Genomic DNA, 22324 nt, shown 5'->3' on the forward strand with positions numbered 1-22324 from the left:
GTCCTATAAAAATACTTGACATAAAAGCAAATTGGTTTTTTGAAATGCCCATAATATTTATAACCTTCTACGGATTCTTTTTATTTTGTTAGTTTTATTTGGCAATCCAAAAGCTCCACCTTATAGTTGAAACATCTTTATCAGGACAAAGTGTATAACTGTGACTCCGTTGGGAAGTCTAAATCTAATGATCTAATCCCCAATCTGTGTTGTCTCTGGGGGGAGAGATATTAATGTGGGAAAACAATAGGAGGCAAAAAACTTTTTTTTTTCTTTTACTATGTGTTTTTTTCCTAAGGGGTGCATCTGTTCAGATTAATTAAAAACTGAAATTCCTCTGCTCAGGGACAGGAATATGGGTGCCTCTGAGGGCCAACATTAAATGCTGTTTCATTAATTTGTCTCTCAAAAAGTAGAATTATCTTAGGAAAAAAAAGGGGTAATTTCTTTTGTAGCTTTGACTGGACAGATGACGGCATCTGAATCAGCTTTCAAATTGTTTCAAGTTTGATGAGGAAAGCCAAAGCTGCCCATGAGGCCCAGCAAGCTAACCGATAAAACAAATAGTTTTTCTGCTTTTTTACTTAACTCAGTCAAAGTAGACTGGAAAAAAAATGAATAAAAGAAATCCACTGATTACACGAACATCACAGCGAACAGATTTTGCCCTTTGGAAACCTACTTGGGGATAAAACGTAGGAAGATTGGGCGGTCTGCTGTCTAACATCACAGATCATGATGTCACGGGCTAATTTAGTGATTAACTGTCATTTTAGTACAAAGAAATATCACTAAAGGCCTTCCAACAATCCAGTTGGCTGTTTTTAATTAAAAAGAAAATCTAAATATATAGAAAATTTTTTTTTTTTTCCTCAAATCGCTGAGAAAATGAACAATGCCACAGCATGACCTTGAAATATGCTCGGGTGGCCACTAACTTTTTCTTAAAACTTCCCCGGCCATCGTGCAGCGTGTAAAAAGGCAACTGCCACCGAATTCAAATGCCGCAGCAATGCCACCTGCTGAATTTGCTAAAAAAAAAAAAACATTTAGGTCCCCAAGCGCCACACGTTTTTTGAGTTTGTGACCATAGCAAAAAACAAAACAAAAGAGTCTGATACTGCCAACACAAACATTACTGTGACTCCCAATCTTGTTTTTAACACGTGAAAAAAATAAATGGTCTGCTACCACTAAAAGCTATCGTTACCTTGACTATGCTCACTCCAAACCACGAACAAAAAAGAAAAAAAAAACACAGTTCAACACTGCTACACGCTTGCCACGTTAATGTATTCAAAACAGCGCGCAACCAAATGAAGAAAATATTGTAGTGTCATTTTTTTAACCCTTGTGCTATCCTAGGTACTTTGACATTGGGAGTTGGGTCATCTAGACCCACTAGACAGTGCTCTGAACCGTTTTTCTTCAAGGATTTGTGATCTTCACTGGTGTCCATGGATTACATGAAATCTTTCCACCTTTATCCACCTTTGTCATGGTAGGGAGAACACTTCAATGTAAGGGTGGGGTCATCTAAGATAGCACAAGGGTTACGCTGAGGGAAGTTTGCGGTAAGAGGATGGATTCACTTGTGAAAAGGCTCTTTCTTGGAAGACGCAAGGCTTTCTGGCTATCCGTCAGCTGCCACTTAACCCTTGTGTGGTGTTCATATTGTTGTTACTCAGCCAGTGTTCGTGGGTCTGGTGGACCCGTTTCATGTTGTGGTTTTTAATGCCTCACAATCAAACACTTTGATGTTAAAATACTCGACAGATGTTTACCTCATCCAATTACAATCAGTATATTTGGTTAATATTTGCCCTTTACCTTTGTTAGATCACATTCATAACTCATTATTTAAAACGTGATAAAGAAAATCAATTAAAATCAAGATATGATTGGAAACAAATTTTCAAGTGAAGCAATGGTTTTCAAAACTACTAACTTTTATTTATTTGAACACAGAAACTGAACCCATTCAGCTGCACAACACAAGCTGAACACAGAGTAAACCTATTGTCAAGACAACACATCAGCCCCATGGCCTTCTAGCCACTAGCCTGTACAACACATGGTCCTGGCTGCTGACGGCCTGGTCCTGTGGCTGGGTGCTGATGGCTTTGTTTTGGAACTGGCTGATGCTCAATCTAAATGGTATGGCTTATATTTATATAGCGCCTTTCTTCCTACAAGGACAAAGCGTTTTACAGTCACGGACCCATTCACCCAGTCACACACACATTCACTCACACATTCAGACACTGGTGGTGGCTCCGCTGCCAAGCACAGGTGCCCGCCTACCACCAGAGGCAAGGTGGGGTTCAGTGTCTTGCCCAAGGACACTTTGACTCATGGGCCTGCAAGGCGGGAATTGAACCTGCAATCTTACGATCAGGGGTTGACCACCCTACTGCTGCACCACGGCCGCCCCAATCTAATCATCTTCTTCAGAGTCACTGTCAGACTCTGAATTTTCAGAAATGTGATCCTCTAATTCTGAAACCTCCTCTTCTGAATCGTCTCCCTCTACATCATCATCAAAAACGTCTCTCTCTTCTAAAATCAATTCCAGGGCCCTCTGCGCAGAAAGTCTTTTGGCCATTTTGATCAGTTGTGATAAGAAACCACACTGGCAAAGCTATATTTATAGTGTCCCGCCTCCAATTTGTAGCAGATAAAGAGCGAGATATTAAAGATTCCCGCAAGAAAGTCAAATGGTCAAATGTGCGGGAGAACGAGAGCAAACAGAGTTGATGCTTGAATTATTCTAACAATGTTGCAACCTTGTGCGGGAACCGCAGGTGCAGAAACAGAACTCACATTTACAGTGAATCTTTCTCTCTCTGCCACTCTCTCTCTCTCTTTCTCACTGGTCACACACACACACACACACACGCACACACACACACACACACACCCACACACACACACACACACCCACACACACCCACACACACACAGCAGGCCCAGACAGGTGGAGGACAGAGTGAAGGTACATAAAAACATCAATTTCCAAACTTCTATTAGCCCCGGGTCCAGTGGACCCGAACATCTTATATGTAATAGAAATGTGTTGGGGGGGTATACGGTGTGTGGTCATTAAAAATGTATTCTGATATCGGTTCTTCACAGAAAATGAGCCAAGGCCAGTGAGTCTGAGTTTGAAAAATTAATTAATTGTATCATTTTTCTTTTGATAAAAAATGAAAACGGGTCCCACAGACCCGAACACCACATAAGGGTTAAAGAGAACAGCTGGATAGCAAGTGCAGAGAAGGTTGCACTTTGAAGAATAACTTTTTTAAAATTATTATTAACAACTTCTGCTACATTTACAGACATTCACTTTTTATTTTATTTTTTTGGTAAGGTGTGACCGCAGCAATTCTATCCATTGTCAGTAATAGACTGTTACACAGAGGGATGTCTTGGAAATCGCCCAGAACAATGTGATCCCATCTGTTGGCAAGGAAGATGTGATCACAGAAAAATCAGAGAGACTTTCAGTGTTTTTCTCTGTCATTGTGAACATTGTGATCACATGCCAATTTAGAAAATGTGACCATCAGCAAGCTTTGATAAGCTACTATCATTAAATGACAATTGTACTCCTAAAGGAAACGAGTCCTCACTGTCTGAAAGTGTAATCCATGACGTTAAAGCTGTGTTCTTGGTAAGACGAACACAATGTCTACAGTCTCAGATTTTTTTTTCCTAACGGTCATAAAAAGTGTTAATGATTAACTACAACTAGAGCTGTAAGTTTTCTGCTGTGTTGCTCTAATGTACCATTAAATATCTGAAATCAGAATTTGAGAGGGTCTTTTTATTACTTTTAATGCACATCAAAAATAGCATAGAAAAGTCTGTGCATCACAGAGTGACAGTTGCCTGATGCGACATGAGAATCATGACTCACTATGAGTCATGAGTCGCATGCAGAATTACAGTAGACTGAATATAAAACAAAAATGCTATTGCTCTTTTTTTTTTAAAAACAGATAATGTTTCACTTTTCAGGCGATTTTCTGTCCTTCATCAAGCTGATTATGCAAAAGGTCTGAAATCAAAGAACCAAATCATCATGAGGTTTGGTTTTTCTTGAAAGGGATTGCTTCAAATCCCCAAGAAAAAACTAGAAAAAACTTTTTTTTTTCTATTAGCTGATGGCATCACAGTGAAACTCAGCCTCACCTGCCTTGTAAGTGATTTGCCAAACCTCAGCAGAATCCTGATTGGAAGTAAAGAAGACACATTTGTAAGAAGATTTGAGGAAAAAAGCTAAACAATGTAAACATATTCTTTAAGATTTAACATTCTAAGCCATGGGTGGGCAGTTCTAGGCCATGAAGGGGGGTGTGTCTGCATGATTTCCTTGCCCTAATCATTAAAGTTAAAGTACCATTACCTTTCACACACCTAGGTGTGTAAAATGTGTTTCTGCATTTGACCTATCCCCTGAGGGGAAAATACACAGCTGTGCTTGGGAACCATTTGCTGGATTAACCCTCCAATCCAAACACTTAATGCAGAGTGTCAAGCAGTGTATTTATTTATTTATTTATTTTTAAGTAGTCTTTGGCATGACTCGGCCTGGAATTGAACTCACAACCTTCCAGTCACAGGCAGGACAGTCTACCACAAGGCCACTGAGCTGGGGTTGACTCATGTTAATTACCTGGTTGTATGGCCAGTTAGAACAGGGTATGTTGGAAAACTCTCAGTGCCCACCTCTGTCACGTTCACCCGTTGACTCATACAGCTGCTGCATGCTTTGGGGTAGTCTGAGCCCTTGGAGGGTGGTAGACAGGAGCGAGCCACTGCATCTTAAGGTGCGTCTTGTATTTCCCTGGAGCCTCATACAACGACCTTCAGGTACAACAGGAAAATGGAACATACAATTGCTGTGCGTGTGGTAAATGTGTCGTGAAGTATTTAAGAATAATATAAGTCGTAGGGTGCCCTTTACGTTGTACTCTCATGATATACGACAGGCTCACTGCTGCACATGGGGTGTGTAGGTGACACTTAAGTGCCCACACAAATTAGACTCCGATTGTTAAACTTTCCTAAATTCTAACAGCCAGTAGAACAGCACTAACAGTTCGGAGGGGTTGCAAAAAATATGCACAACGTGCCTGTATCACTACTTTTCTTTGTTGTTTAAACCTGTCACTTGCAATATAAAAAAAATGTGCACAAACGTTTCCTCTGCAGGGCTTCACCAAGTGATCTATAACTTTTCTATTTCCTGCGGACCACTTGCGTGGCCTGTACAGGTTTGCCCGTTTTCATCCAAAGACAAAGACCTTACGCTTGGTAAAGTTTGAGCAGTATTGTATGGTACCAATGATTTATGTACCACCCATCTGGGTTGTTTTCTGGTACCAAGAATGTCAAATTGTAAATTTTTTCTTCAACCTGTAAAAATGTAGTTTTCAATGGTGATAACTCTCTTACAAGGGTGCTTCTTTTGTTTAAAAAATAATTCAAACAAAAAAAACTCAACTTCCTGTTGGTGTTGATCATGATCCATCCATTAGAAAAGGTGTCGAAGTTTCAGGATGTTTTGTGGATCTTAGGGCGCCATCCGATTACTCCGGCTTACCTTTTGTCAAAGGCATGAGAACACCTGGTGTGTTAGAAGCTGTGGTTGTTTTTCCTAAACTAAATATTTTCTTGTCTTTCATGTTATGAAACAGAGCAGCTTCCTTAGAATATATAGCTGCTAAAGCCTTTTTAACCTACTTGCATGACTATGTCCCTCTTTATTATTTATTTGGGCATAATAGCATAGGTCACTGTTGGCCTCCGAGGAAACAATAGCTAACGAGTAACCAGCAGAAGAACCGCAACAATCCCCCACAGGTTACTGGCATCGAGCCCTAAATACCTCTCAAAATGTCACTGCTTTCTGCTCTCTGTTTTGCACCGAAACTCAAAGCTGGGTCCTTTATGTTCCCGCACGCCAAAAAGAAACTCTAGGTTGAAATATCACATCCTAAAGATCAGAGCTGGTGTGACTGTACCACCTACAGGGGGATGAGGAGTTGATGTGGGTTGATGCCTGCATTACTCACAGGAGGACAGACGTGGTGTGAGCGGCTTAAAGGTCAAAGAACACTGTCAACTGTGATGCCGGCTGACCCCGAGTCTGCTCACTTTAGGCTGTCAGACAGAACAACTTACTAAGAGAAATTTCATTTCCCACAGAGTGTTTTGATTTGAATAAAAGGAAACACTTTCTGCTTAGTTTTCAGGACAGATTGATAGATGGGTGCAAGAGGAGCAGATAGTAGAAAAGTGGAAGTAAAAAAGTCCTTTGCTGTCTGTGCCGTTTCTGTGTCCGTCTTGTAAGCGCTTTGCTGTGCCTGCTCCTAACTTGTACTTCATCTATTATTTACTGCTTTGCATTAACCGAGAAAGGGGGCACTTATTACTGTCCAACCAGAGGGAGGGAAAGGTGAAAGGGACAAAACTGACAGATGGGTCTGCAAGGAGGTTGCAAAACCCAACCTGCCAACGTGCTTCCTATATGCGTGCAGGTGTTGAATGAGCACAGGGTTGGCCTTGTTTTGCACGCTGTGGAGAGCCTGGTGTCCTGATGGGTGATTCACAATACTCTGGTCTGGTGCCTGCGGGGCATATCCGTTTAAGCACCTATGATGACACACACAGATGCTCGTTCGCAGTAGAATGCTGCCTCTGCTGTATTTTGTGGGTTGAATAATGATCCGGGGTTTCTCCTCCCTGCTGACACTGGGACCAGCAGCACGGTGAGCACCGCAGAACTGCTTACAATCAACACATGAGGAGACAATATTAAAACTCATTTTGTTGGAAAATTGAACAGTTTGCACACTTCTCAGCCTCCTGCAGAAGCTCAGGCTCTTTCCCACTCTGGAATGTGACATTCCATGTCCCAGTGGTTTGAGTCCAGTTACAAGGATTGGGCTGTTGAAGTACCTGCACTATAACTTGCCCAAACCAAAACAATCTCCTTATAGTCTTCATTTTATGATTTTCATCTACATCACAGATTTCAAACACAATTAGACATGAATCCTGTTAATTGTGAACTGTCAATTGTGAGCTGTTAATTGTACAAGTCAGGCAAAAAGCAAAAATGTGAATGAGTAGCTGCATCCAATGTTTTTTCAAAATGGTGGGTTTTCTGTTTCTGTTGTCTCCATAGCAACAATTTTATGTTTTGCTTGCCTGGGGATCCTGAACAGATCGACGTGAGTTTCAGAAAATCCTTAGGAATTTAATCTGTAACTGGTACTAAAGGTGTTTTTTTAATCAAGATGGCAGCCTTTTCCTGAGGTCAAAGGTCAACAAACTCCAGGATGTTGCAGACTTTTGGTGGCGGAAATCAACAAATACTCTAAAAGACAAAGAGAAACAAATAATCAAGAACTTTTGGTAATTCCCATCTCATTCCATTTTCATTTTTAATACTTTCTCGGCTTTAGTTTATGTGGTTCTCAAACATTATGGTCTGCTCAGAGACAAACCAGGATTTTTTCTTTTTTCTAAAAGCAGTTTTTCATCAGATATTCAATATTCAATGCTCCTGCTGTAACTCTATCATGAATGTAAGGCAGCATTATGCTCCAATTTTCCCATATTTGCCAGAAGCCTTCATTTATTTACAGGAAAAAAGCCTATTGACTAAACTTATTGACTCTTGAGCACTTAATGGAGTCTGTAGGTGTCTGTCTGTGTGCCAGACCTGTCTGCATGAGTGCGGTATTCACACTGTGAGGTTTTTTTAAGAATGTGTGTACTTTTAAAATTTATGCCTTTGCCACTTTTGATTTTGGAATTGCCCTTGATATATTTTATGGGAGATCAAGTTATAGAGTTTTAGAGAGCTGAAGTCAGAGCTGGATTTGCTGGGAAGCTTTGTGTGTATCTGTTTGTGTGTGTGTGTGGTAAAGAAAAGGACAGAGGGGGCAAGCCAGTGAGCGTAGGCTGTGTGCTTCAAGTTGAGAGATTTACATGTGAGGCGCTGCTGCTCCTGCATCTTAACTTGGGGAAGTGAAGGCTGAAATGTGCTCAGAGCAAATGCGCTTACGACTGGAAAGGAAACCAATTTCATTTACAAGTGGGGACTGAGAGTAATGCATTCGTACACTCAGCCGCACTCCGTCTTTGGATGTTTGACTTGTTTTCCTTACTAGAGATTTACGCCCCGGAATAACGAGGCCCCGATGTGATAACTAAATTCATCTGGAGGCATTTAGCCGAAGCAGCTTCAGACAGAATTAGTTTCCCATGTGCATATATAAAAATCAAGAGAAAAAGAAGAAACTAAACAATCAAGCCAGTTTGTAATATTTCAGTTTGAGTGAAATATTTCTTTTATGATAAACACTTTTCAATTGGCACTCATGATGTGAAGAACTGTTCCTGCAGTGAAATTAGTCCATGGAAGTACTGAAGTGTGTGTAAATGAAATAGCAGTATTCATACATTTAACAGTTCATTTATGTGGATAAGAGCAAATTAGAGATTTTCACTTTACTCCTATATTTAAAAAATGAGTTGAAGACCTTCGTTTTATTACTTTAAATGTCTTTAAGACCAGATGAAGAAAATGGTTAATAGTCTGATTCAATGAAATTTTCCAGTTAGTGTAGGATTTAGATTAAAGGTCTTCGTTATACATTTATTCTGTCAGAAATAGACAAACGTCGGAAAACCAAAAAGAAATAACTATTTCAAAATTAAATTGTGTTGATTAAAGAACATTCACAATCAGCAAATTGACCAATTATGTCCAAATCCAACGCCTAGACCCCGCTGTAGATTAGACAGGGATATCTGGGAAAAAAGCTTGACAGTGGAGTTAGACACCCCAGAGGTGGGCAAACTACAACCCAGAGGCCATATTTGGCTCCTTAAAATATGTAATCCGGCCAGCCAAACTGGAATAAATTGTTTTGATAATCCCTAATAATGCTGTATATTCCATGTAATTCTGGTGTCTTCCCATAGATAGTGCTATACAAATAAACTGACCTTTGTTTAGGTGAAGAAAGTTATTTTGTATTCAAGTGGATTTGTTTTTTTTGTGTTTTTTGTACATTTATGTCTGTTTTCTGAGTTGGATGGTCATTTTTCCCAACATTCCAAAACCACATGAACGCAGCATTTTTCTAAGTTTGCATTTTCCCAGAGAGACATCAACCCCTTGGTGCAACTGACACTAAAATGAGAACAAACGACTCAGTTTGTGAAAAAAAAAATTCCTCTTCCAGATTCCATGTTATTTCTTTCTCTTATAAAGTGGATTACTAAAACCCTCCAAACATCTGCCCTTCTGTCAAAACTTATGACTCACAAGTCAAAAAGTTTGCACTCCTCCCTTAGACAGACAAATATTTATTCAACTAAAAACCAGATTTTACTCTCAAAATAGTGAAATCTTGGCACTAATTAAAGATGGAAAATCTGTGCTATCAAACCAGACTGTGGATTCTTAAGAAGCTGCATTTCTACCTTACTACTTACTGTGTTATCAATCATTCTCTTACAATACTCATATTGCTGTGTTCACTCTGGGCACGTGTTGCGCGTTCACAAACCCGCTTTCCACTCAATCAATCTTTTAGCATCTGGTGTTTACAATGGACTACCTGGATGCTAGCGTATGTACCTACAGTTGTCAAAGGGGTGCACATTTTGTGAATCTTGCTCCAGGTTTTCCTTTCCCAGCTCTATTCCAATGTTTGAAAGACTTGGTGTCATAGAATTCCAGCTGGGCACAGACCGCAATTATTCATTTCTCCTCTATGATACATTTTGAGTCCCTGATTGGTCAAAGTTCAACGGTTTGTCTTTCAATACACGTTCAATAATTGTGCATTAGTACGCAGAGTCCAAAAACTGACTTAAAAATGTGTTGAGTCATGCACGAACGCAATAGTTTTTGAACACGGAAGCCGGAATAAATGCACATATACTCACATTTATGGTCACTTGAATGGATGTTTCTAAGAGTGGTGTAAACAGAGTTTAATGAACAGTCCTTATTTGTCTGCGTCGTTTTCCATCTAAAGCAGGGGTGTCAGAATCCAGGCCTTGAGGTCCAACATGTTTTCCAACCAACCTGCCAATGAAGCTCCTTATTGGCTAAACACACCTGATCCAGGTAATCAGCAGCAGATAACCTGCAGGAAGCCGGCCTTTGAGGTCTGGATTTGGACACCCCTGCTCTAAAGTACAATTACTTTGGATAGTGTGTCACTGGTCCTTGATGGACGGTGATCTAAACCAAGGTTGGCATAAACAGCTGGGCTGGATCACAGTTCAGAGCTGTCTCGACCAACACAGATCAAATGCACTTCGCCAGAATGGAAACCACTAAAGTTCTTGTATTCTGTACTTAATTCCCAACGTTAACTTGCCTAAAACGGCTTGGAAATTAAGCGTAATGTAAACAAAACTGTCGCAAACACAACAGATCATAGGGTAAATTCTACAAAATCTATGTTTCCCTGTTGGAAACAGATATTGTTGGCCTCATTCCCTACCCCTCATCAAAACTCACCTTACTGATGTCAGTGCAAATATTACAGCATTACTCCATCAGGGAAGCTTCTGTGGTCAGTGTGAAGACATTCATCTACACCTGTCCTGCTCTTCAAGGAAGTTTAAAGACTAAAGTGAAACTCCTTCTTAACCACTTTTTTTATTAGCTGGTGACTTGTACAGTATATCGTAAAGAAAAAATTTATACTTTTTAATAATTGAGCGTTTGTTTAAGTACCTAAATGAAAGAAAAGCCTTGTATGATAGAACATATAAATAAATAAAAATGTGGGTATTGTATCCACCATGAGTGGGTTTGTGTTTGTGCATTTCACTTTAAGATCTTAAACTTTCTCAGTTTAAGTTTGTAGTTTCAATTTCTGTTCACTTTTTCCCACTACTCCCTTCTTGTTTTTTTTTTTACTTTTCTTTTAATCTTTATTTCTTTTCTTGCTCCTTCCTTTCCTTTTAATTCCCATCTCTCCTCCTCTCCTCTTTGTGCCATGTTGTACTTGGGATTATGTGCTCAAGCTGCTAGCTGTGCTCGACTTGCTCATCCTTAAACTTGGCCTACGGTGTGTTTGCACAACGAATTGAACAAGTTGGATGAAATTGTGGAACCATTTCCTCTCACTTTTCGTTTCTGGAAAGGGAATAAATACGAGGATTTTCTTGTCAAACATGCTACTGTGGTATTTGTGCGAATTTATCACACAGATTGGTTAAGAAGAAGACTATACACCACTCACAAATTAGATTTTTTGTATTTAAAAAACAGGCAAAGAAACATTTGTTTATGACGTTAAATATGTTCAACTAAAACGAGTAGCTGCTAGATTGGACGCCAGAGCCTTTTTGTAAGAAAAGCCTCAAAAGAAAACTATAATGCCGAAAAAACTAAAGTAATGTGACCCAGGCAAATTGAGCAGGCCTAACTGAAACTGATGTTAGTGTTATTAGCCCTTGTGCTATCCAAGGCACTTTAACATTGGGAGTTGGGTCATCTAGACCCACTAGACAGTACACTGAACCTTTTTTTTCCAATTATTTGTGATCTTCACTGGTGTCCATGGATTACATGTAATCTTTCCACCTTTATCCACCTATGCCATGGTATGGTGAACACGTCAATGTAAGGGTGGGGTCATCTGGATAGATAGCACAAGGGTTAACTACACAGATCAAATAGCATCTTATTTGTGAAGTCAATCACATGTAGAAGTGAAATATCTCTGTAGAGCAGGCATGTCTAAAGTCCTGCCTGTGGACCAAATGCGCCTCGCGCTTACCAGCCTGCAGGCTCCTTTCATAAAGTCAATAATATGCAGCCCCCACCATTTTTCTTAAGATGCTTGTACGGTTTCTTCACTCTGGCTGGCTAAATTACAATTTAAGTTGTTGAAAACCTGTGCTGCTGTGTGTGATGCTTGCAAGCTAATTCCTAAAATGTCAACTGGAAAGTGAGGGCCACCACTTCTAGCCCTTGTGCTATCGTAGGTACTTTAACATTGGGAGTTGGGTCATCTAGACCCCACTAGACAGTGCGCTGACCTTTTTTCTTTAATGATTTGTGATCTTCACTGGTGTCCATGGACTACATGAAATCCTCTTCACCTTTATCCACCTTTGTCATGGTAGGGAGAACACATCAATGTAAGGATCGGGTCATCTGGACCCCATAGGATAACACATGGGCTAGGAGAAGTGGAAATTTCAGTGAAAATTCAGAACAACTTTGTCTGCCTAATATGCAAAGATAGTCTCTAACTGTTTTCAAAGAGTTTAATATCAAATGGCAGACAAGACATGCTAACTACTAAAAACTGGGAATAAATTGTGCTAAAAATGGACAAATTGACAGGAATTTTGGTAAAAATGTATTTAGATCTGTTTGCTCTATGTGAAATAATATAAAGTATGCCATTGCAAGAAAAAGTGTTCCAGTCTAATATTGACTTAATTGATCAAAACCAGGCAGAAATCAATAAGTCTGTACATGTTCAGTTGCAGTTTGACTATACAGATTTCACATTTATGCTGTCGGTCTGGACTGGGATCAAAGTTCTTTGAGAAAGAAAACGGGTATCAAGGAAAAAGTAGTGTGCTTTCTTAAAAAATTACGTTGTTGTGAACAATACTCAAACAGGTACCATTCCATTCCACCATTAAGCAGTTCAGAAGGCAGGCCAAACGTTTACTTTGATTGCAACAGAAAAGAACCTGACAAACTGCACATGGTTATTCATTCCCCATGCAAGCTGCTAAAAAAAGGTTGCAATTTCCAGATGAGAACCAAGCAGAGACGCAGAAAACAGGAAAAAAAGAAGAGAACAGTCTGGCAAGTGGAGCAGGGCATCCTTTGTGACCTTCGGTAACCCACAGCCGCCCCGCTGTTCCAATTATTAGCTATTCTGATTGCCCTTGCAGAGAAGGAAGCCAATTAGAGAAGCTCTCTATGGGGACACTGTGAGACAATAACAGGGATGTGCTCACTTTTAAATGTAGACAATAGAAAACTGGTGTTTTGGTTAAAAAAAAAGTCAAAATTGGCTTTGGCTTTTCTTTCCTTTTTTAACCTATAATTTTTGTTTTTGACAAGTTATAAGTGAGTTCAAAAATTAGGTTTGGCCATCTAGAGCATTACACATAGTATAAAAATAAATCATTTTAGTGTCAGTTTTAGTTTTTAGTGTCAGCCAACAAATTGGACCAACGTTTCATTGAAGTTTGTGGAGTTGAGGTTGTCCAGCTGGAAGGTGGGATGAAGGGTTGGATCACATCTCAAATAATATATTTTTCTGTCTTCAATTGCAAATTCTGGCTATACATAATTAATAAAATTTCCTATGTTTTGAATTAGTTTCAAGCTGAGGTTTTGGACTGTGTTTCTTGCTGTGGATTTTATCCAGATTGTCCCATTTCCTCCTAGCATCCAAAAACACCTTTCCAAGGTAAATTGGTGACTATGCGTGTGGTCCTTTAGTATGTGTGTGTTTGTATGTCCCTGTAGATGGACTGGCATACTTTGCAACAATAGCTGGTTGGCTCCAGCAACCCTGTGATCCAGTTTAAAGCCATTTTAGTATTGATCACACATTTCTCTAGTAAAAGTCAAACTGAGATGTTTAGGACAGATTAGGGATACCGCAATTCTCGGTTTAGAACCAAAGCCTATCTTACACCATTGAAGCAAATTGTTGCATCCCTTCTGCGTACAAGTATGTTTATGTTGAAAGTGTCAAACAATCATTGTACTAAATTTAAAAAATTCATATATTATTTGTTGTTTTATTACATTACAGCAGGTTTAGTATGAGCCAACAGAATGGTTTGTCTTCATTGTTACTTGCTTAGTAGCAAGTAAAGAATTTGTCCAGGTTTTAAGTTTTTGTAGTTGTTTTTTTAATAAATAAATCAAATTTTATACTAAAACAAAAGCATGACTCAAAAATTGAGTTTTAAACCGAATCATGGGGGAAGTGAATCATTGCATCCTTACTGCAGACAGTTCTTTTTTTTAAATGAAGATTTAAAAAAATCTGTTCAAATTTCCAGCTGTGTGAAAGCAAGGCATTGTGACTCATGTGCTATGTTCCTGCCGCCCTCAGCACCACATGTTCAAGCATCCACTTCCAGTGAAAAGTCTATGTAAACGTGCAGACATGTGTGTGTCAGGCTTCCGCGTTCAAAACTCTTGCATACACGTGTCGCTAAGCAAGTTTAAAGTTTATGTACAAAACACATGGCCGTTGAACAGACGAGAGGCGAGATTAACCAGATATGCACTGCTTTGACATTTTGCACTAAGCCTTTTCCCACTGTAGACATGCACTAATGACAGTCGGGTGTGAACACAGTGCGTCCGTAGCAACACAACAACTAGTGCAACTAGGAATTTGGCAATCTTCGTCAGGGATGTCAGTAATTGACACCAACAGTTGCAGCCTGGTGAGGTCCGACACTGAAGTGTTCATTTGAATCTCATTTCCTTTTATGGTTAATAACGTTGAACTTGATATACTATAGAGAGCAATAACTACTGTCCAGCTGATGAATCCACCGTAGAATACTCCTCCTCCTTTAAGCTTCCAGGAATCTGAATGCTGACATAATTGGACTCCTACTGCACACACGATACTCAACTCAACTCAATTTATGAGTTAAGGATGAGCAGCTCTGATATAAACAAAGGTATTCTTAATATATTTGTCATTTGCATTCTAGTTAAGAACCTGCACAAGCATTAGTCACTTCCTATCTAAAGTGCAGAAAACAGCTTCTGCTCTGAAAAAGAGAAACTAACTGATCAAGGATGCGCTTAAAGGAATTTCTAATGGTCAGCTTCATGTCTTTGAAAGAAAAAATGTCCGACGTCATGAAGTAATTGCCCTTGGACTTTTCTCAGACCTAAGACTGCAAACAGGCTTAGTTTAATGCTGCATATTTTTTCTTTTTAACTTGCTGGGTGCAGTACTATGAGAGTGTATTCCATTAAAAAAAAAAGTTGTCTTTGTTCTGATTTTTTTCGTTTTTAAAAAAATAAAACCACAAGGGGATCTTAGATTTAAAAAATTGTGTATTTAAAAAAAATAGCAAAGAACTTTAAACAGGCTGGGCTCTAACCTCATCTGCTCATGAAAACTAGAAGATGAGCTATAGACACAGTGTGTCGGTGTCAATGACATGATCTGTTTTGTTGATGTGCTCGTCACAATATCACCAGTCTGTCTTGTTCTTCCTTCTTCCACAAACATTACAGTTAGTTTACAGTTCTTTGCTTTTGTAGTTCTTGAAAGTATTAGAACGAAAATCACGGAAAACTTAAAACAAAGATAATTCGCTTTTTTTTGATGCAATACACTTTGACACAGTGCAGGCTGATTTTAATTCTTATTTTGTTGTTGTTTTTTTGTTTCTGTAAATTACCTTTTCAAGTTCCACTTTTTCTTTTGCACTATTTCTGTTGATCTGATTGATATGAATTATTTTACCTGAGCTAAAGGACAGTCAGAGCTTCATATTTCTCGGTGTGAAAGAGGCTTTCTCCTTAAAGTATTAGTGTTCTGAATGTATCTTGATGGCAGACAGAGCGAAGGAGCCGTGTCAATTTATCTCATAAAAACTCCATTGCTTTTGAGCTGAATTGCATGCTGGTGCAGATATTGGAAATGAGAGAAGGCTGTCTTCAAAATGAAGTTTAAAGCAATGGATTGAGAGTGGGAGCGCAGTATTGCTTTCTTGCTTGGCTCTTGCTTGTATAATCTGTTTAAGCGCTGACACTTCGATCTAATCAGCTGCCTGATTGACGGATGGTGAGGAGTTCATTTGCGCCCATGTGGAGAAATGTGAATTCAAGAGAGGGAAGGGCCTTTAATGATGACATACGCACACATGAAACACATTAACCTGTATTCAGCATGCAGCCTGTACCCTCGTAAATGTGTAGATTAGCCCTGATGCCCACACTCAGGTTTGTGTCTGTTGAAGCTGGGAGTGTTCTTTCAATAGGATTTTGACAGACAAATTTGACAGAATTTCTTTCGATCTGTTTACTTTTCTCCATAAATGTTTCATGTTTCCACTCACAGATCACCTCTTTAGAGTGAACCGAAAGGGGTGTGAAGGTGACATGTTGGCCTCTCTTAGACCTACAAAAATAAAAAAAAACGAATTGAAATTGGGATATCAGCTTGTGCAATACATGTTTTGCAAAAGATGGCATAAACTGTGATAAACCCTAAATGTTTACACACATGCATACACATAGAAAAAATGTTTTGTTTTTTTTTCAAATCATGTGAACACTGCCAACGTTGTTCTTAAATGGTGTGCATATTAGTTTTGTCCAGTACTACCAGAAAGGTAGATAATTGTTCTTTGGTGTGCTTCCCTGACAAACAAGGTCTTTCCTGTCTCCTATTGATATAACCTGCAGTCTAATTAATGCTTACTTGAACTTCAATAAAATGTTGCATTAAAATGGAACTGATATAATAGTTGATTTGCTAATAAGTTATATAGTCATCATAATACTGGTCACTAATATTGCACGTGGGAAGATTTCCGCAAATCGTGCAGCCCTACATGCCATGTTTCCAAAATATAACAGCATCACTGGACTTTTCTGAGTATGGATGTCAGTGAAGGTTATAGATTAAACAAGCAGTTTCGGAAAGTTTTTCAAATTAGCCTGGGAAGGCAGTTTTAGAGCTATTCTTTTGACAATGACTTGTCAATTGAACGCTCAATTTGTGCTTATTTTTTTAAACCAGCCCCCAAATGGTTACTTCTTTAATTGCACCTGTTACTTGATTTCTGTTGAAGATAATGAACTATGCAGCTTGAGATGGAAATTGGCATGTCGGAGATCGACATGATGAATCCAAAAACTCCATTGGAAGACAAATGAAGCAGGTCACGGCATAAAGGTCGCATAAACCCATAGCAAAGCAAAACTGAAGATGAGATCTCGTTTCTGTCACATTTACGTCTCCTAGACATAAATGAGAACTGTTTGAGACTAAATTGCTTTTCTCATTCTTCTCAAACATTTCTCCTGAGAAATAAGTCTCACAGTGAGCACTGTTTGAGATCTCAAAATTCTCTCACAACTGTCTCTTCTCCAGATCTCAATTGAGAGAAAAATGAGCCATATTATGTTGCGCTCAAGTATGTCTCAATTTGATATCCTTACTTCCAATTCCTATCTCATTTACATCTCAGTGAAAGACATCAATGGTTCTGTCTCTCGTTGCTCAATAATTTAGATCTTGTTTTAGCCTATTTTTTTATTGTCTCAGCAAAAAGAAAAATGAGAGTAGTACAAGCCCTATAATGAGTCTGATTACAGTTCATCTCTAGAAAATAATATTTTTTATGTTATTTATGTTCAACTTAAAAAAGTTGTATATTGCTTACATATTTATATAACTTAATTACAATTTCAAGAAAAAAAAGTTAAATCATTAAGACGGTCATATCCTCAAAAGACATATTTTTGAAACTTTTTAAAAAACATGAAATTTCAAGACAACGTTGCAGTGTCGATTTAATAAACTTTTTTTTTGAGTTAAACACAAACACACGCATGCACTGGCACACATGCATACACGCACAAGTGCATATACGCACACTTATATGTTGGTGGGTATAAAACATTTAACACATTGATGGCTGAACTAAATAAAGGACTTTTAGGATCATATTTGGATCACCTTAAAGTGAACAAAAAATAGATTTTACATTTGAAACAAACAAATAAAATACACAAATAAAAATAATGAAATAAATAAATCAACTTTAGGACGGTACAGATTTATGGGGTTCAGTTTGAGTTACTTTATCTTTGTCTTTAAAAATCCCCCTTCATGCAGCCTTACAAGCTGAAAATATTTTCTGTTTTCTTGATTTTAGTCTGCATCATATTGAACAAACAGAAGCCTGGAGTAACCCGATTTGAATTTTAAACTGTATCACAGCCTCACTTGACACAGATTTCTGATTGGCTGATCACAGTGGGAGGGAAAACTCATTGGTTGACGTCACCAACTGGCCGGAATCTGCAAGCGGGAGAAGTGCAGAGAACGAGAGACTTTTGACGAGCGCTTGTCGTATTTTTTCTGCGTTTTAACAATCCGTGGGATGAATCTCCAACATTTTTTTTGCTTGTCTGGAAAAGATTCAAGTAAAATGTTTGAAGTTTGCACGGTAAGTTTGCGATTTCTTTCCTCCAACTCTGAACTCAGTTGAATGCTAAAGGTGTTTTAAGCTAGCTCCGCCAGTAATGCAGACGTCTGGGCTACTCGCGGTGGCTTTGGCTGTATAAGTAATTATTACATTTTACAAAGGTTTACTTGTGCTTTTTGTAATAAAAAATAGAGACATTGAAGAGTTATTTGCAGTGCAGAGTTTACAGAATGAGCCTCGATATTTTTCCAAACGCGTGAGTGCTAGTAACTGTTGGAAGACATTTTGCTCTTCAGTTAAGGATCTGCAGGGTTCATCCCATTCAGTGTGACGACATCACAAACCATTTCCATTATTGCACACTTCAAAATGTGCAGTTTCACTGTATGTTCAATTTTTACGCTGTAAAATGCTTTTATCTTGTTTAAAAGATCATCTTGCAGACGTTTGGCCTGTCATGTCATCTTTTGAAACTGGTTATGGACATGTGTTTAAATAAAGTCATCATTAACTGCTCACATGTCTAGAAAGCATAATCTGAAAATTTAAGTATGCATATTAGGAAAACATGTTCTCAGCCCTCTGTCAGTGGTGGAGATGTTTAGAGAGCACAGATGTAGCTAAGCCAACAAATGTCAACACTGATATGTACGAGGATTTTAGTGAATCATAAATCATATTTAAAAACCTTTCCAGATCTTACTTTGTGCTGTATAAAATGTGTGTACATCATGTTTTTTTTTTCCGTCTCTGATTCAAGGTGATCTAAATTCTACATGTGAAAATAATTGAATCAGAACCCATGTTCCTCCACACTGCCATTATGGAAGTCCTACCAGAGCCACAAAAGACATCCTGGAAGAACACTTGCAGTCCATTGGAATAAATGGAGTTGTATGAGGATCTACGATTCATAGAAGAGGCTGACTTGCTGCCAGCTTTGAGACCTGTTCAAGCCCGGAAACGTCTTGCTTTCTGGAAATTGAAATGTGAGTGTCAAACATTACAAATGAGTTTTTGTAATGCACGGAAGTGGATATGAATATGAATGGGTAACACACTGACAGTACAGTGTAAACTTAATACACTTATACTGTTTGTTTGTTTTTTGTTGCAGACCAAACGCCAGAGAACAGCACATCGTCATCTGTTGAGACCTCACCAACACAATCATCATCACTTTTGTTATTGTCACCGAGGAGTTTGTCATCCACATCTTCCAGAAGCCAAGGACTGTACATACATTGACTGGGAGGACAGCTTTGAAATTCCATGGAGTAACTTTTCTGAGGAATTTGTGCAGTCTTTGGAGAGTCTTTGGAAAGAGACCTGGCCCAAGACAAGGAAGGAAATGGTTTGCACTCTTGTTGCAGAAATGATGAAAGCAAGACGTTTTTCCAAACTCTAAAAGGCTGCAGATGATGCAAGGAGAGCAGAGTGGCTGCTCAGAAGAGATGAGATGTTAAAGAGATGCGCTTTCTTCTGCTCTGCTACTTTAATGAGGAGGATGCCTTGTTCTTGTAGAAGATGCAGACGAGGTCCAGCTGCAGCAGGTGCCGTTGACTCCAACTGATATTGTATGTGGTAAGTAAAGTTTCAAATGTTAAATTATTTTAAAGGTTTTGTCTTTGTACACTGTACATGAGTGACATGTTTACTTCATCCATTGTTCTGTCTTTAGGACAGTCTTGCTTTTCCTCAAGGAGGTTCATGCTGAGTTGGGACCGCTCCATCGTACACAACAACATTGCAGCACTGTGCCTGATGTTCAGTAGCTACTTCTGCTTTAACAGTCATTATCCAACTGAGCTGGCTTCAACCCTGGAGTTTCTGCAAAGGTACATATTTATGAGTGCTGTCATGCGATTCATTTTTGGGTGTGGTTAGTTAATCATGACCTGCAGTTAATTATTCTAATTAATCTTTTATTAATCTAACTCTGGGCTGCTCATCCCTGGTCCTTGAGATCTACCAGCCTGCCTGTTTTCCAACTCTCCCTGAATTGCTTGCTGCTGATTACCTGGACCAGGTGTGTTCATTCAGTCAGAATGTGGAGACATCTGGTTGAGCTGATCAACAGCTAGCAGGGCTTGGAGATCTAGAAAACAGTCAGGGTGATGGATCCCAAGGACCAGGAATGAGCAGCCCTGGCTAACCTAAAATTTAGCTTTGAAAATCCTTATTTTGGGGTAATTTGATTTAAATAGCAAGATTGTGTCACATTAAAAGAAATAAAATACAATTTAAAGGGTGGCTTTATGAAGTTCTCTACGTATAACAGACTTTTTTCCAATCTTTACTTTTGTACCACTAAGGGATAATTCTTCAGTCTCAAACAGAACAAAGACCTAAGCCAAAGTGCTCTAATTTAAAAAACTAATGGAAATATTCTGAACAATCCAAAAAATATTGACCACAAAATTCTTAATCATAGCATAATATATATTCGTTGAAATATCTTATTCCACAGTTTGCTGTCTGACACGATCAGCCCTCAGCGTCCCAATTAAGACATGGGTATTATTTTTCCCTTGTTAAGAGCCAACCATGCAAAATGTGACTTGATCATTTCTTAAATGTTTGATCTGGACTGTATCATAAAAAATGAAATGAAACAGATTTGAACCTTATTTGTTAAATAGTTAATGCCCATAGAATGCTGCATTTCAATTCTTTTAACTGAAACAGATGTCCTCTCAGGCGACGTGTGGCTGCTTTAAGGGATGACAGAAACGTAATCTTATGGTAGCATTATGCAGCTGCTTTTATAAAACTACAGTTTGCTTCTAGCTTGAAGTGTTATCTTTGTTTGTTATGTGCAGTCTATTATCAATTTGTTCATGCCAGATTTTAATGTTCTTGTCTTACAGCTGATGTCCTGTGATGTGCCACTCTACCTGGTTGGGAACAAATTGAAGAGGCCAAGCTCAAGAAAGCCTTTGTCAGCAAATGTAGGGCAGAGCAGGTTCTAAGGCCACTGCTATGATCTACAGTATGCGGACTGGTTTCTCTTCCATCTTTTTTTCTTATTTTTAATCCTAATTTGGTTCTCAAATTGGTTCATGGATTTGATAGTCTGCAAGTTTCAGAGAATGTTTTTATGTTTATGTTTTTATAATGTTTTTTTTTCAGTGTCTTGTTTAAAATCTGGAAGTATTCATGACCAGCGTGTCAACCAGATTGAGTACGCCACGGTTCATGTACTTAATGCATTTAATATTTTAAAAAATGTGTAATACTGCTACCACAATTCAAATGCTGTACTGATGATGGTGCTGCCCAAATAAAGTGTAAAGCATTTACATTTCTAGTATTGTTTTTACTGTTACTGTATATCAGTGGTCTCCCATCCTGGTCCTTGAAGGTCACTGTTCTGGATGTTTTAGCTGTTTTCCTGCTCCAACAGATCTGCTGCAGTGGTTGAATTGCCTCCTCAAGTTCTGCAGGAGGTTGTTAATCACCTGTTGATTCACATCTGGGGAGCAAAGAAACATCTAAACCCTACAGGATGGTGGCCCTTGAGGACCAGGATTGGTGACCACTGCTATAAAAATAAATGATCTTTTCTTTCTCAAATACATCTCAAATATCATTCTCATTAACGGCTTTGGTAAGACATTTAAGAGAAATGATTAAGACATGAAAGAGACATCAGACAGACAACGATGAGATCTCTTTTAGGACTCATTCTTCTCAGATTTGTCTCATGAGCGTCTTAGGTTCGTCTCTCCCACTTCTTAATTATTGCTCTAACAGTTGTCTCAACTCAACCTCATTTGTCTCAGTGATGTCTTTTCTCATTATAGCTTAACTCTTGCTCCTAAGGGACCCTTAGGAGCAAGAGTTAAGAAGCAAATGATCACAGAATGATACGAATATGAGACGCTCAAACTGATCTCAAGAGACGAGATCAAGCAACATATGAGCAACAGATTTTTCCTATGGGAACCTTCACAGTAACATCAAATACGATTAGATGCAGTAGCAAAAGTTGTTCAAAGGATCAGTGGCTTGATCCAAAACGGAATCTGAGATGCTCTGACACTGGTTATAGATCTGGAGGTTTCTAATAAAGGTTATGTCTCCCAGGTGAGAG

The 22324-nt window shown here is 38.8% G+C and overlaps 1 protein-coding gene and 1 long non-coding RNA gene across 3 annotated transcripts in view; both read left to right on the forward strand.

Annotated features, from left to right (window-relative positions):
* The window catches only part of gfra1a (gdnf family receptor alpha 1a), a 111244-nt gene that overhangs the window by 27533 nt on the left and 61387 nt on the right, over nt 1-22324 (forward strand). The gene's annotated exons all lie outside the window — the stretch shown is intronic.
* Nucleotides 19069-19742, forward strand: LOC105354921 (uncharacterized). The gene is made up of 3 exons (XR_002874709.2): nt 19069-19217; nt 19346-19505; nt 19602-19742. It is a non-coding gene; the product is annotated as an uncharacterized LOC105354921 (long non-coding RNA).

This window comes from Oryzias latipes, chromosome 15, assembly GCF_053564925.1.
Source record: "Oryzias latipes strain Hd-rR chromosome 15, Olatipes_Hd-rR_3.1".
Taxonomy (NCBI): domain Eukaryota; kingdom Metazoa; phylum Chordata; class Actinopteri; order Beloniformes; family Adrianichthyidae; genus Oryzias; species Oryzias latipes.